This window comes from Anabrus simplex, chromosome 6 (genome assembly GCF_040414725.1).
Source record: "Anabrus simplex isolate iqAnaSimp1 chromosome 6, ASM4041472v1, whole genome shotgun sequence".
In the NCBI taxonomy this organism is placed as follows: Eukaryota; Metazoa; Arthropoda; class Insecta; order Orthoptera; family Tettigoniidae; genus Anabrus; species Anabrus simplex.
In genome coordinates, this window is record NC_090270.1 from 273,236,366 (window position 1) to 273,249,878 (window position 13,513).

The following is a 13,513-nucleotide window of genomic DNA, read 5'->3' on the forward strand; positions in this document are numbered from 1 at the left end:
TTTAAATATCGAAACACAGAAAAAATGACTGGTAAAACAATGGATAGAGGAGCTGACGCAAAATCGGGAGGGTAAGGGTTCGTATCCCGCTGGTGTCCGCTTCACCATTCTTGTTTTGTACTTAATATATCCTCAATATGTATGTACTGTATGTACTGAACCAAAGGTGTACAAATTGTACTTCAGACTTGCTTTCCCCAAGCTACTCTGCAACAACTAAGCAGCTTAGCTTGCGAGTCAGCAAAACAAGAGTGCACACATCCTGAGCACGGTAACCATAGCGGACAAAAACATGGGTTTCCTTAAGCCTGACAAGCTTCGGGATACCCGTTTAGACTGTCGGACTGGGCAATATTATATGTGGAGTTTGCTAGTGTAGCTACATGAAGAGGTCAGTAGGTGCTTACAATAAGGTTTTATTGGCGACGAAAATATTCTGTAGTAGTGGAAAAACGATTCCCAAATGCTTTCCTGTGCATCGAGAAAAGTACTGAACACATCCGCCACGTACGGCTTCAGCGCGAGGGTCTTCAGTTGCTCGGTGAATGTAATCAGTAAAAAATGTTGACGTCTTGATGCACAAAGACTTTATGGCTATATAGTAATACATACGAACAGTTATTTGTTCACGCACAAACTAAGGGAGCTAGTGGCAAAAAATACGTCTAAAATATGTGCATAGGTTTAAAATTATTTGTAATTGAGTTTTGGGAGAGGGGATTCCCAAATTATTGAATCTATTTCAATAACTTCACTATAACAGGAATTGTTTAAAGAAATGTCTCACTTGTATAGTAACTACAGTATGTATCTCTTTACTTGTAATCATCTTCGGTAATTCCATAACATTTATGGACATATTTATCTCTATTTTAATTGTGTTTGTTTTAATGTTTTGTTGAGAGAAAATCCTTCGTACACCCCACGTACGAGTATATCGAATTTATACCAGAAATAACAAATTATTGTTGCTGGATGCCAAATAATATTAACTATAATCATTATCATCACCACCATCATCATTCGCAGCTTATCACGCTTGCACAGAGTCCCTGCACGTAATGAAGCATGAAAGAGTTCTGGCCAGGTATTTAAGGTCGCATGCCTTTCCTGACACTATGGACTTTTCAACTGAAAATCCCATCCCAACAACACCAGGAATCAAACCAGGTCGCCGGGATGGCAAGCAAGCAGTTAAACCGCTACACCACCCTATTTCCCAATAATAACAATAATGTGTGTGTGTGTGTGTGTGTGTGTGTGTGTGTGTGTGTGTGTGTGTGTGTGTGTGTGTGTGTGTGTGTGTGTGCGGGCCCCCAACAACTTTATTTATGTAGATGAGCAGGATCAACTCATTTCTGAACCAGCTGACTGAAAACTGTTAGAAGCTACGATAAATTTGCATACCCCATGAGACGTCTCCGCGACACCCAGCGTTACGCACACCGCACTTTGAAAACCACTGTTCTAGAGGAATAGTATAAGAGAGAAATAATGTAAAGTGTATTTTTGGAAGAACAAAATGACATGTGACAAGGTTATACTGTAACAAGACATTGAGCTATGGTTGTGATTTGCTTGTTGTGCTACTTTTGTTTGCTAGTTTTATACACAGTTAAAAAAATAGGGGAATATGTTTTGTAACGTCTGTTATATGAACGTTAACTTGTTAGGTGGGGTTCCAATGGTCGTACAGCATGCCTTGAGACCTTAGCTACTCAGGGTATGTCAAATCGAAGTTATACTCCATCTGTAGGCGTAGCCATGCACTAAACTGTCAGGTAACCCCTCAAAACAAAGTGAGTAGCGGTGCGTTCGTGTGTCGTTGTGAGGTACAAAGACTACTGCGGTCATTTGAGCACGTTGTACGTAAACCAGCACATCCCATGAGACATCTTAACGAGGTTCAAGTCGCAAGGGCCGTCACATCGATCCAGAAAGGATGGACTTTTCGTCGTGTTGCTGTGGATCTCAATGTCTCTCCGTCAGTTATTCAACTCTTGTGGAATCGCTACAATGAGTCAGGCCAGTTCACAAGGAGGGTTGGACAAGACTGTGGAGACATGACAACCCCACAGAATGACCGATATCTGACCATTTGTGCATTGCGGCTTCGTTCAACAACTGCCAGAGAACTGCAACAAGACCTCAGGAGGGTCACTGGAGTCACGGTGTCTGACGAGAGAGTAAGGAACAGGTTAAGAGAAGTGTCCTTACGACCCAGGCGTCCTGTTCGAATTCGAATTCCCCGTTTAACGCAGCAACATCGCCCAGCTCGCCTTCTATTTGCCCGTACCCACGTCAACTAGCAACTTCGCCAATGGAGACCTGTGTTGTTCACAGACGAGTCCAGATTTCCCCTGACACAGCGTGATGGACATTAACGTGTATGGAGACGCCGTGGTGAGCAGTACATGCCAAATGTTGTCCAGGAAGGCGACCGATTCGTACAAGGTTCTGTGATGGTGTGGGGTAGCATCAGTATTGATGGCCGTACGGATCTTGCCGTCGTCCGTGGTAATCTTACCGCTGCAGGGTACATCGAGCAGATACTGCTACAGCATGTGTTGGTTGCTGCATATGGTGTTGGCCCTGAATTCGTACTCATGCACGACAATGCCACAGCTCACGTAGTGCGCATCACCAGAGCTATCTTGCGAGAACTGGACGTTCAAGATATGAAATGGCCAGCTGTGAGTCCCGACCTTAATCCCAACGAGCATGTGTGGGATAGGCTTGACAGAAGTGTTCGCGGGCGTCCTGTTCCACCAAAGACTCTCCAAGACTCTCATTGACGAATGGGACCTGATACCGCAACGTGACCACCGTCGACGGAGCATGCCACGTAGGTGCCAAACTGTGATAAATGCTCGTGGAAGACATATACCACACTGAAGCACTCCAGTTGTGATAAAAATCCATCCTGGAGGACTGTTATCACTTTGTTTTCGCCCCTGGTTGGACATTTCCGTTTGTGTTCTGAAAATGAACGCGAATCCATCGATGTTATGTATTTTGATTATTTCAACGCTAAAGAATATGGGTTTATTTTATAATAGACCTGGGTGTGAGGTATTGTTTTGTGGAGCATGGCATGCGTTCAAATATATGTTCCCCTAATTTTTTTGTAATTCGTGAGACATAAAATAAATAAGATGAAATAAATAGCTAGCCTGACTATTCTCCAGGCTAGCATGGGCAAGTTAAAAATGGAATGTGTACATCTCTGTAGAAAGTTTATTTCGAGTACAATGCGGTCAATATTAATTCCTTTTGCTGTAAGGTTGTGTATTTTATTGACTGCGCTATTCGATCACAACGCATTAATATAACTATTTGTCAAATGTGTCGTTTGTTGATTACCCATTACTTTGTGAAAATGAACTAGACATAAAACGCTGACTCCCACGAAACGCCACAGTAAAATATAACTATAAAACAGTACTTTAATACCTCGTCGTTTGTTGTTTGCGCGTTGGCGGAAATAGTAGCTTAGGTCATGATTATGAGGTGGAGAACGGGAAAATTGTATCGAAGTGCTGGTAAAGTTGTCATCTAAACAGGAAAAAGTAACGTCCAGCCTCTCGAAGAATGAAGAATACAAGGGACTCTGGAAGATGGTAATATGGAAATCGCTCCAAGCTAAGGACACCTGGTCGAGTTCACCTTAGGAATGACCACAGTATTACAGCAAATTTTGAGGCCATCTTACTCCTATACTATTAACCTTAATGCATTGAAACTTCGTGCACATGCGAACCAGGAAAAGAATACGATTATGATTGTAATGTCATGTTATTATAAAATGAATTTTTAATTTAAGTTGAAAAATATTTCTTTTTGAGAATGTTCTAATCTCTTTAGCTACGCTTTTCTCAGAGAACAGCAGACAAAGAGCAACTAAACTGCCCACATATGTTGTATAGGCTTAGATTTATACAGTAGGTCAAAGGTTTTATTCATTGCTTTATTATTTGAACAATAAACCCTTTTTGTACTTGTATTTGTACTTGAAGTTTTGTGTTTATAGGTTTTTCCAACTAAATTTCATTTCGTTTAGTACTTCAAGGTTTGCAACACTTCCTTCTCAACCCTCCAGCTTTTGAATCTGGCCAATAACAAATTTTCTGTATTTATTTTTGAGCCTATAATAGGCATCTTGTACTTTTTTGGTTAAACCAATAAAAATGAGAGGGTGTGTTCGGATTTAGTCCAGAGCCTTCTGGAACCCTCCCCTCGGGTATGTAAGCTGCGGCTTTTTCAAGCTGCCTTGTCTTATTGATCGTCGAAGTTCTGAGTGTGTGTGTTAAGACAGGAGGCAGGGTGCCTCATTCTTCGGCAGGCAGAATATCAGCCCAGGTAATGCCACCAGTTTTCTATCTCTGTAGCTCTCTCCGCAAACTTACCCGAGGGGAAGGTTCTGATCTTTAACTATGCAACCTCCTGTTTTATAAAATGTAAACCGTAAAATTTCATAAAAGACAAACTGTAAATCTGGGATAGAGAGTGCGTAATATTTATTTCTTGTAGGGCATTATATAATTTTACTTCAAGTTATATTTCACCTTGCATACCCATAAAAAGTTTCATGACAATAAGTTCAGTAGTTACAGAGGAAAATGTACCTGAATGTAATAAAACTTAAGTTACGGTAAGTTACGAAAACAAAACAAAAACATCATAATAGTTGTAGCCAGGATCGACCGATGGGGGAGAGGGGGGGTTATGGTTACAAAATGATGTTAGAACGTAATGAAGATGCTCGTGGGTGTGATGCGCGCATGCGCGATAGTCATAAGGACACTGATACAAGTAAGTTATGTTGATATTGCAGTGCCAGTACACTACAAAATCTTACATTAAAATACAGAACAACAACAATATGATCAAAGTGAATAATTTTACGGCGAATGCTATGTTCAGATTACGATCTAAAGTCCAACGTCCGCGGTTGCTTAGTAAATAGATTCAAGTGATCTGTTGGTTTTACAATTGTGTCTCTGTGAATGTTCAAAAGAGTCGACATTCACTTGTTTATTGACAGTTCCTCTTTATTTTCTTTTATATAAATCCATTGGGGTGGGAGGTTCTTACCCGCAGTAAACCCCCGCTTGGCTACGCCCCTGACAAGTAAGTGGAAGCAATGCCAGGACTCAGTTAATTTAAGAGCTTCTAGGGCCTCTTTTAGTCGCCTCAGGCAGGGGACACCGTGGGTGTTATTCTACCACCCACCTGCACAGAGGTTCGGAACTTAAAAGGCAGGGAATTGAAACTGGTGGGGGCACGTGCAATTTTGTATGCGTTTGGTAAATATTTTCTTGTTTTCAGGTGATTCAGATCTGCAACTTCACAAGGATCTGATGGACATATGGGCAATTCATTAACATTAATTCTGTGTAAATGGCTTGGATAGCATGTCCGGGCCTCATCCTAATGATGAAAGCGATGTGCCTTCGGTTAAGAGATAAAGACCGAATTCATTGTTTATGTGGAATGATAGGTTGAATGCTTGCGCAGTGTTTACATTTTGTACGTTGGGAGATGTCCACTCGTTTGTCCACTCCTCGTACGCTTCGTTTGCCATTGTTCGGTAAAAGTCTGTATACGACAATTGTATTCCTTGAAACAGGCTTTGAAATATATTTGCTTTATTAATTTATTACATATATATAGGTTCAATTATAAATTTGCTACATACGCAGTTGCTGCACGTCTACATGACACAGGATATGAAGAATCAAATAAACAAACTTATCTCACCATTTTACATGCACATCCAAAAGAGGAGAAACTGACCATTTTAGAAACTCTAGAGATGTATAGACATCAGTTAATAGATCTTCAACACATCCTCAAAAAAGATGAATATATAAAAACTGTAGGTTACAAAATATCTATCGAAAATTTTAAACTAAGACACTATAATGCAATAGTCAGACCGTCAGGCCTCTATGCAGCAGAGTGCGTATCTGTAACTAAGAAGAGCCCTCGAAGTACAAGAAAGAACGTTTCTGAGGAAGACAGTAAGAACCAAGGATCCTATCAGATGGAAGGCGATGCTACGAACCAAACCGTGAACTCGACCCACACCAAGAAACCCTCACAGCTGACATCAGAAGAAAACGGCTGGCTTTCTACGGACACCTGTATAGAATGTATCCCAATGGGCTGTTCTGTAAGATCTTCAAAGTAGCCAGTAAGAGTAAAGCCACTGGATCGCTATTGGTCCAGCAGGTAGAGAAGGGCCTGGCAGAAATTAATATCAATAATGTCATCATAATTAACAGAAGCTAATATCGTTCAACTATCAAAACCAGACCCTTCCTAACATCCCGTACAGAATATAAGCACAATGAGACCATGAAATGGTCCGAGTAATGCAAAATTGAGATCATCCAGAGCATGAAGGATTAATGGGCCAACAGAAAAGGTCAAATTACCAAGAAGAAAGAAGACCTACCATTAAGAACACCACAAGCAGCAAGCAACGAAAACAACAACAACAACAACAACACAGCTAAAGCACAAGCACCATGGTCTTCAGGAGGCGCAAACGAACTAAAAAATAAACCTAATATAAAGATTTAGCAGCAAATATTTCTCTCTCTCTCATCACCATGGTTCAATAAGCGTATTAAGGAATTGATAAGCAAACGGGACAGAGCTAGGAAGAAATTTATTAAAACTAAACTTCCAGATGATTACGAGCAATTCAGGATCTTACGTAACGAGACAAAACAAGTAATTAGGAACACTAAAGTGAAGTATACGTACAACATCTTCCGTAATTGTAAGAGCACCTCAGCTTCTTGGCGTGCTGCAAAATCTCTTGGTATTGGAGTCAGTCACTCTCTAGATAGCCAGATGCCTGTTACTCCATCTGAATTAAGTGAATATTATATGACATCAGTCTCTAACTCCAACTCTCCGAAAGTATCAGAGACTGCCAAACATTATAGACATCTCACTCCAAGTAACAGAGATAAATTCTATTTCATGTACGTACACCCTTCACAGGTAGAAAAAGCAGTCAGATCAATACGAACTAAAGCTAAAGGTCCAGATAATATTCCAATATCCATGATTTCTACCTGCATGGACATATTTCTTCCTGCCCTTGTGCACTTATTTAACTTCTCTCTACAGAATGGAGTTTATCCCTCAGAGTGGAAGCGTGCCAATGTACGTCCTGTGCCCAAAAAGAAAATACCAACAGTCTGTAGTGATTTTAGGCCTATCAACATCCTCTGTGCACTTAGTAAGGCACTAGAAAAAATTGTTCATGAGCAGATATGTGAATATTTATCTAAATACAACATTCTAAATCCCTACCAATCTGGCTTCAAGAAGGGCCATAGTACTACTACTGCTCTTCTGAAGGTTACAGATGATACACGCGCGGCCACCGATAAGAGGCAGCTTACTATCTTATGTCTCTTTGATTTCTCTAAGGCATTTGACTCTGTTCATCATGAGTTGTTTCTTGCTAAGCTGAAGTCAATTGGCTTCTCCCAGAGTGCTCTGTCGTGGTTTGAATCATATCTGTCAAATAGATCACAAAGAGTCACGTTCGTTGACGGTCGATTCTCTAGCTGGGAATCAGTAAACTGTGGCGTACCACAAGGATCAGTCCTCGGTCCTTTATGTTTTTCTATTTATATTAATGACATATCTGAAGTCTTGAAAAGCAGTAGCTTTCACATGTATGCGGATGACTTACAAGCTTACTTCCACTTTTGTCCCACTAACGCATCTTCTTCTATAACGCATTTTAACCATGACATCTCTCGATTGATTGAATGGAGCGCAAATCATAACCTCCAATTAAATGTGGCTAAGACCCAGCTTATTTGCATAGGTTACACAAAACTCCTGAAAACTGTTGACCTCAAATCCCTCCCAGCAATAAAAATTCTAGAGACAGATATTCATTATAGTGACACCGTTAACAATCTAGGTCTAATTTTCGACAGAACCTTATCCTGGTCTGATCATACGTCAAATGTAATCCGAAAAGTTGTGTCATCCATGCATATTTTGAAACGTAACGTGTCATGTACACCACCTTTCATGCGAAAACTACTTGTTCAAAGTCTTATATTTCCAATAATTGACTATGGTTCAGTCGTATACAACGACTTATCTGAAACTTTGAACATAAAACTACAGAGGGTACAAAGCGCGTGTGTTCGTTACGTTACAAATGCCAGGCGCGATGAACACATAACACCCTATTACATACAGCTACAATGGTTGAAACTCCATGAACGTCGGGAAATCTCAGTAGCTGTTGCTACGCAGAAAATTCTCAAACTGAAGACACCATCCTACCTTTATAATGCATTTAAACCTATGGAGTCGGTACATAACAGAGATAATAGGTTTACAAAAACCACCCTTCAAATTCCCCTTCATCGTACCACTAAATTTAACAAATCCTTTGTTTGCACTGCATCACGTATCTTTAACGCCTTTAATCTTCACCGTTTCGCAAGTAACACTAACTGTACCCAACTAAAGCAGTTCTTAACATCTATCTTTCTGGAGGAGTACGCAAGAGGCTGAGATCAGGCATTCTTGTGTCGAACAATCAGGAATATGTATATTTCGAAGAAAATTGTTTCTCTGCTTTAGCTTTATATTCTTTAAACCCATGTAGTCCAGAATAACAGAAGGGCTTAATGATTTACTTTCTTACTTATTATATAATGTATGTCTTAACCTTACTGGATTTGGTATCTATATTTTCATTTTTTTAAGTTTCTTGTTTAGTTTAATACTTTAATATTATAAAAATGTAGTTACTGTTTTCATAAATCTGCATTGTATTATAAGAAGACGCTGCATAAAGGGGCTTTTCAGTCTCAGTGGCATGTAAATCATGATCAATAAATTCAAATTCAAATTCAAAAAATTCAAATTCTCTCTCTCTCTCTCTCTCTCTCTCTCTCTCTCTCTTATTTCATTTTTACAATTTGCCTTATGACGCACCGACACAGATAGGTCAGATGGCGACGATGGGATCAGAAAGAGCTAGGAATGGGAAGGAAGCAACCGTGGCATTAATTAAGGTACAACCTCTGCGTTTGCCTGGTGTGACAATGGGAAACCACGGAAAACCATCTTCAGGACTGCCGACAGTGGGTTTCGAACCCATACCTCCCAGGTGCAAGCTCATAGGTACGTGAACTGTGTATTTCTGAGACGACAACACACCTACAACTGACCCGACATAGACGTTATGCAATCGTAATGCACATAACCCCTACTCTTAAGTGCAGCAATATAATATTGTATGAAAACAATTGTGTATCAACTCAAACAACAAATAAATGCCATCATTTCTCCACCTCACATGGATCCTAGACTCTGAAACGTGTTGTGTAGTAAAATATTTAATTAAAATTGTGACTGGTAATAGTTTTAATTATTTATAGAGAGTCAAAACAGCTTATCAAAGGAGGCTGCATAGAAAGGGCATGACGGAGGACGCTGGCTTAGGTTTATTTATTTATTTAGCTTATGCTACAAGTTAAGCCACGCATAAATTGAGTGAAACTTGAAAGTAACAAATAATTTACAAACCAGAATAAATATAAAAAGTCAAGGTAAAACATAAAGTAGAAATTTAGAGAGATATTTACAATACAGAAAAATTTGTCAGTAACCAGAGATATCTTTCGTTAGCATGTCCTCAAGGCCGTGGAAATGTGTGTGTTAAATGGCTTTGCAAGTATCATCGGAATAGACAAATTGTCTTGACACCGTTTCTGGAATGTCTGCGATATAAACACTGATTGACAAAGGGGCTAATATGGAACCATGCGGAAGTCCATTATTTAGTCTCCTTGGTTTGCTCAGGGTATTGTTCATGACCACTTGAATCATATCTGAAAGAACGCGATTGATATGATTTGAAGTGTTTTTACACTGTAAGGTTTTCAGGAGTTTATACATTAACCCGTGCTTCCACACAGTGTCAAATGCAGCAGTGAGATCTATGAAGACCGCATCGGTCTTTAGCTTCTCTTCAAATTCAGGTTCAGTGAATGTCGTCAGAGCAAGTACTTGGTCTTCTCAACTTCGTTCCGGCCTAAAGTCAGCTTGTTCCGTGGGGAGGATCTTGAAGATGGCTGGACTGATTCTGTTGTAGATCAGGTTTTCCAGAAGCTTGTAAGTTGAGCTTAATAATGCCATGGGTCTATAGCTTTTGGGAGCATTTGGCGGTTTTCCAGTTTCAAGAAAGCAATGATCTTTGATCTCTTGAACTCTGGTTGTAGGTGTCCGTGCGTTGGATGGATGAAAAGAAGTCAGGAAGCCATTTCCTATCGTTTTTAGTACAGTTAACGAGGAACTCATTATGGATGTTGTCAATGCCTGCTGGTTTGAAGGGCTATTGTAACTTCGTCTGCGGTATAGAGGAGCATGATTTTCTTAATTTTCACAAGTCTCTTCTGATTGCTTTGGAGTGTGCTTTATCTGATTTAGTACTGGACATCCGAATGATTCGGCCCGCTATTCTGTCTGGTATGACTTCTTGAGATGTTTGTGGTTTGTGGGAATAGCCTCCTACCTTGAATCAACTACTGACACGGAACAACATATGTATGACATAGTCAGTGAGTAGCCATTTCCCTGTAGGGGATAAAAGTCAAGTTCTACTCATTAATTTAGATACTAGAACTGAAGACAGGCTTGACAGTCCACCACTCAGCGTAACCTCGCTGTCTTCGTAACTGTGTATGTGTATGTTTGTGAACGTGCGCAGGTCGGCCTGCTGCACTTTCTTTATTTCTTTCTTTCTTTCTTTCTTTCTTTCTTTCTTTCTTTCTTTCTTTCTTAATCCCTTAGCGCAGGTCGGCCTGCTGCACTTTCTTTCTTTCTTTCTTTCTTTCTTTCTTTCTTTCTTTCTTTCTTTCTTAATCCCTTAATCCGTGCACCGACCAGGGTTGGTTTCTTCTCTCGAACTCAGCGGGGGATTCCACCTCTATGGGCAGTGTCCTGGAGCGTGAGATATTTGGTAGAGATGCTTTTCTTTTTTCTTTTCTTTTCTTTTCTTTTCTTTTCTTTTCTTTTCTTTTCTTTTCTTTTCTTTTCTTTTCTTTTCTTTTCTATTTGCTTTACGTCGCACCGACACAGATAGGTCTTACGGCGACCATGGGATGGGAAAGACCTAGGAATGGGAAGGAAGCGGCCGTGGCCTTAATTAAGGTACAGCCCCAGCGTTTGCCTGGTGTGAAAATGGGAAACGACGGAATACCATCTTCAGGGCTGCCGACAGAGGGGTTCGAACCCACTATCTCCTGATTACTGGATACTGGCCGCACTTAAGTGACTGCAGCTATCGAGCTCAGTTGGTAGAGATGAACTGGAGATAAGGGCCAGTACCTCTGCCAGGTGACCACACCTGCTATGCTGAACAGGGACCTTGTGGGGGAAAGGAAGATAGGAAGGGATAGGCAAGGAACAGGGGAGGAAGCGACCGTGACCTTAAGTTAAGTGCCATCGCGGTATTTGCCTGGAGAAGAAGTAGGAAACCACTTCGAGGATGGCTAAGGTGGGAATCGAACCTGAACCTCCGGGGGTGGCAGCTAATCACATTAACCACTACAGCACAGAGTCAGCTGCATTACAATTTTAGCATGAGCGAACTCGAGGAATATGGTCTGCATCTCTTGTCTTCCCCTCGCTCTTTTCGTCAGTGCTATATTTATTGCCCTGCTATATTTTTTCTTTGCAGAACATTGCTCACCTTAAATGACCTTTATCTGCTCTTGGATGATTTCTAGAAAGCATTGGCTAAATGCATTAACTATATTAATATTCCATCATTGTCAGAAAACATCAAGTTCATTTATTTTTACAAATGGCCAGCAGGGAGGTCTTTGTATAGATCACCGTTCAACGATGTGGTTTGACAGACCTAATTCATTCCACGTGAACACACAATATAGCGGTGCAGGTACACTGACAACGTTCACAACTCTGATCAATAGCCTCATCAGTTTTGTGCCCAACCCACACCTTTACATAAGCCATAAACAAGCTGTATCTTGACTCACTGCAGTGTGACAGTCATCCAGAACTCAATTTTGGACTTCACAAGCTAAGATTATTAATTAATGAAGGCTGTCCGGCTCCATAGCTAAATGTTTAGCGTGCTGGCCTTTGGTCACTGGGGTCCCGGGTTCGATTCCAGGCAGGATCGGGAATGTTAACCAACATTGGTTAATTTTGCTGGCACGGGGGCGGGGTGTACGTGTCGTCTTAATCATCGTTTCATCCTCATCACAACGCGCAGGTCGCCTACGAGAGTCAAATCAGAAGACCTGCACCTGGCGAGCCGAACATGTCCTCGGGCACTCTCGGCACTAAAAGCCATACGCCATTTCATTTCAATGAAGCATAAAATTGCCGATCAGGGGCCGTTTGTACCGAAGGTCAGTTTGCCACTGAGTCGAGCATTTTACTCGTGTATATTTGAAACTTAACCTGGCACAAGGCGCGTGGTCAAGGAATCCCTCATTCGTCATGTCCCATAGCGCAATGGTTTTGCGCACGTGTCTATCCTTCTACGTATTCCAAGTTCATTATTTTCCGCAACAGTCTGCAATTTTTTCTTGTTGGTTAAGGTTCGTTGTTTTCGTTTTTGGTGCATTGTTGAAATGCTTGCTGCTCAGTGAGAGTTTCCCTCACGTTGCGCCTTGTTACATTGGTAGTGAAGTCACATTAACAAAGAAATCTGGAGATGAGATCTCAATAAATTTTAACGTCAACCGCACCGCCGTTGCTGAAGCAGAGGCGGAAATAAATCCCTTCATGGATAAGCCTACATTTGCCGACATGAAGTCTAAAGCAAGCTTAAACGAGTATCACAGACTCTGAGTTTCAGCTGTTCGTTCACTGACGCTCAAAGTGAACAGCAGTCTGAAGAATATTACAATTATGTTTCCGGCATTGATGGGGTCACAATCTTTGAGGGAGAAAGGACTGAACAATTTACGCTGTTTCAGGCGATGTCCTAGATGGATATCTCTTTGACTTGTTGATGAATCTCCTGGAAGAGAAAGGTGTACCAAATGAATTCGTCGAGAAGATGTCAGACCTGAGCACAGCTTACGAGCATAGCTCATACATTGCCATGTTGGAAAGCATGTAGAAGTACATATCTGAGAAATGAGTAGATTTAGATGTATGTGTAGAGTAGGATTGATTGCATGTTCCTTTCTGGATTGACGCGTAGAAAGGAACTCGATTATTTATGTGGTTAAGTGCAGCTTCGAGTCGAGTTAGTCACACATACGCAGAAACAAAATGAAATCAAAATGCACACTGTCTGGTGAACCTGGTAATTGACAGTTCCAAATCGTACCTTACAACAGAGCCAGTATCTTTTCCATCATCTCAGTGTGGTTGGATGACGCAATAACCAGTACTGTAATATAATGTGAACCCTTTACTTTACTGTGTTAGTATTTCTGGTATTGTTGAATACTGTAAATGTATTGACTAT

General features: G+C 40.8%; 1 protein-coding gene and 1 pseudogene across 1 annotated transcript in view; one reads left to right on the forward strand and one right to left on the reverse strand.

Annotated features, from left to right (window-relative positions):
- LOC136875974 (uncharacterized) overlaps positions 1–13,513 on the reverse strand; it is a 1,136,984-nt gene that overhangs the window by 821,443 nt on the left and 302,028 nt on the right. The gene's annotated exons all lie outside the window — the stretch shown is intronic.
- LOC137501298 (complement component 1 Q subcomponent-binding protein, mitochondrial-like) lies at positions 12,547–13,180 on the forward strand (annotated as a pseudogene).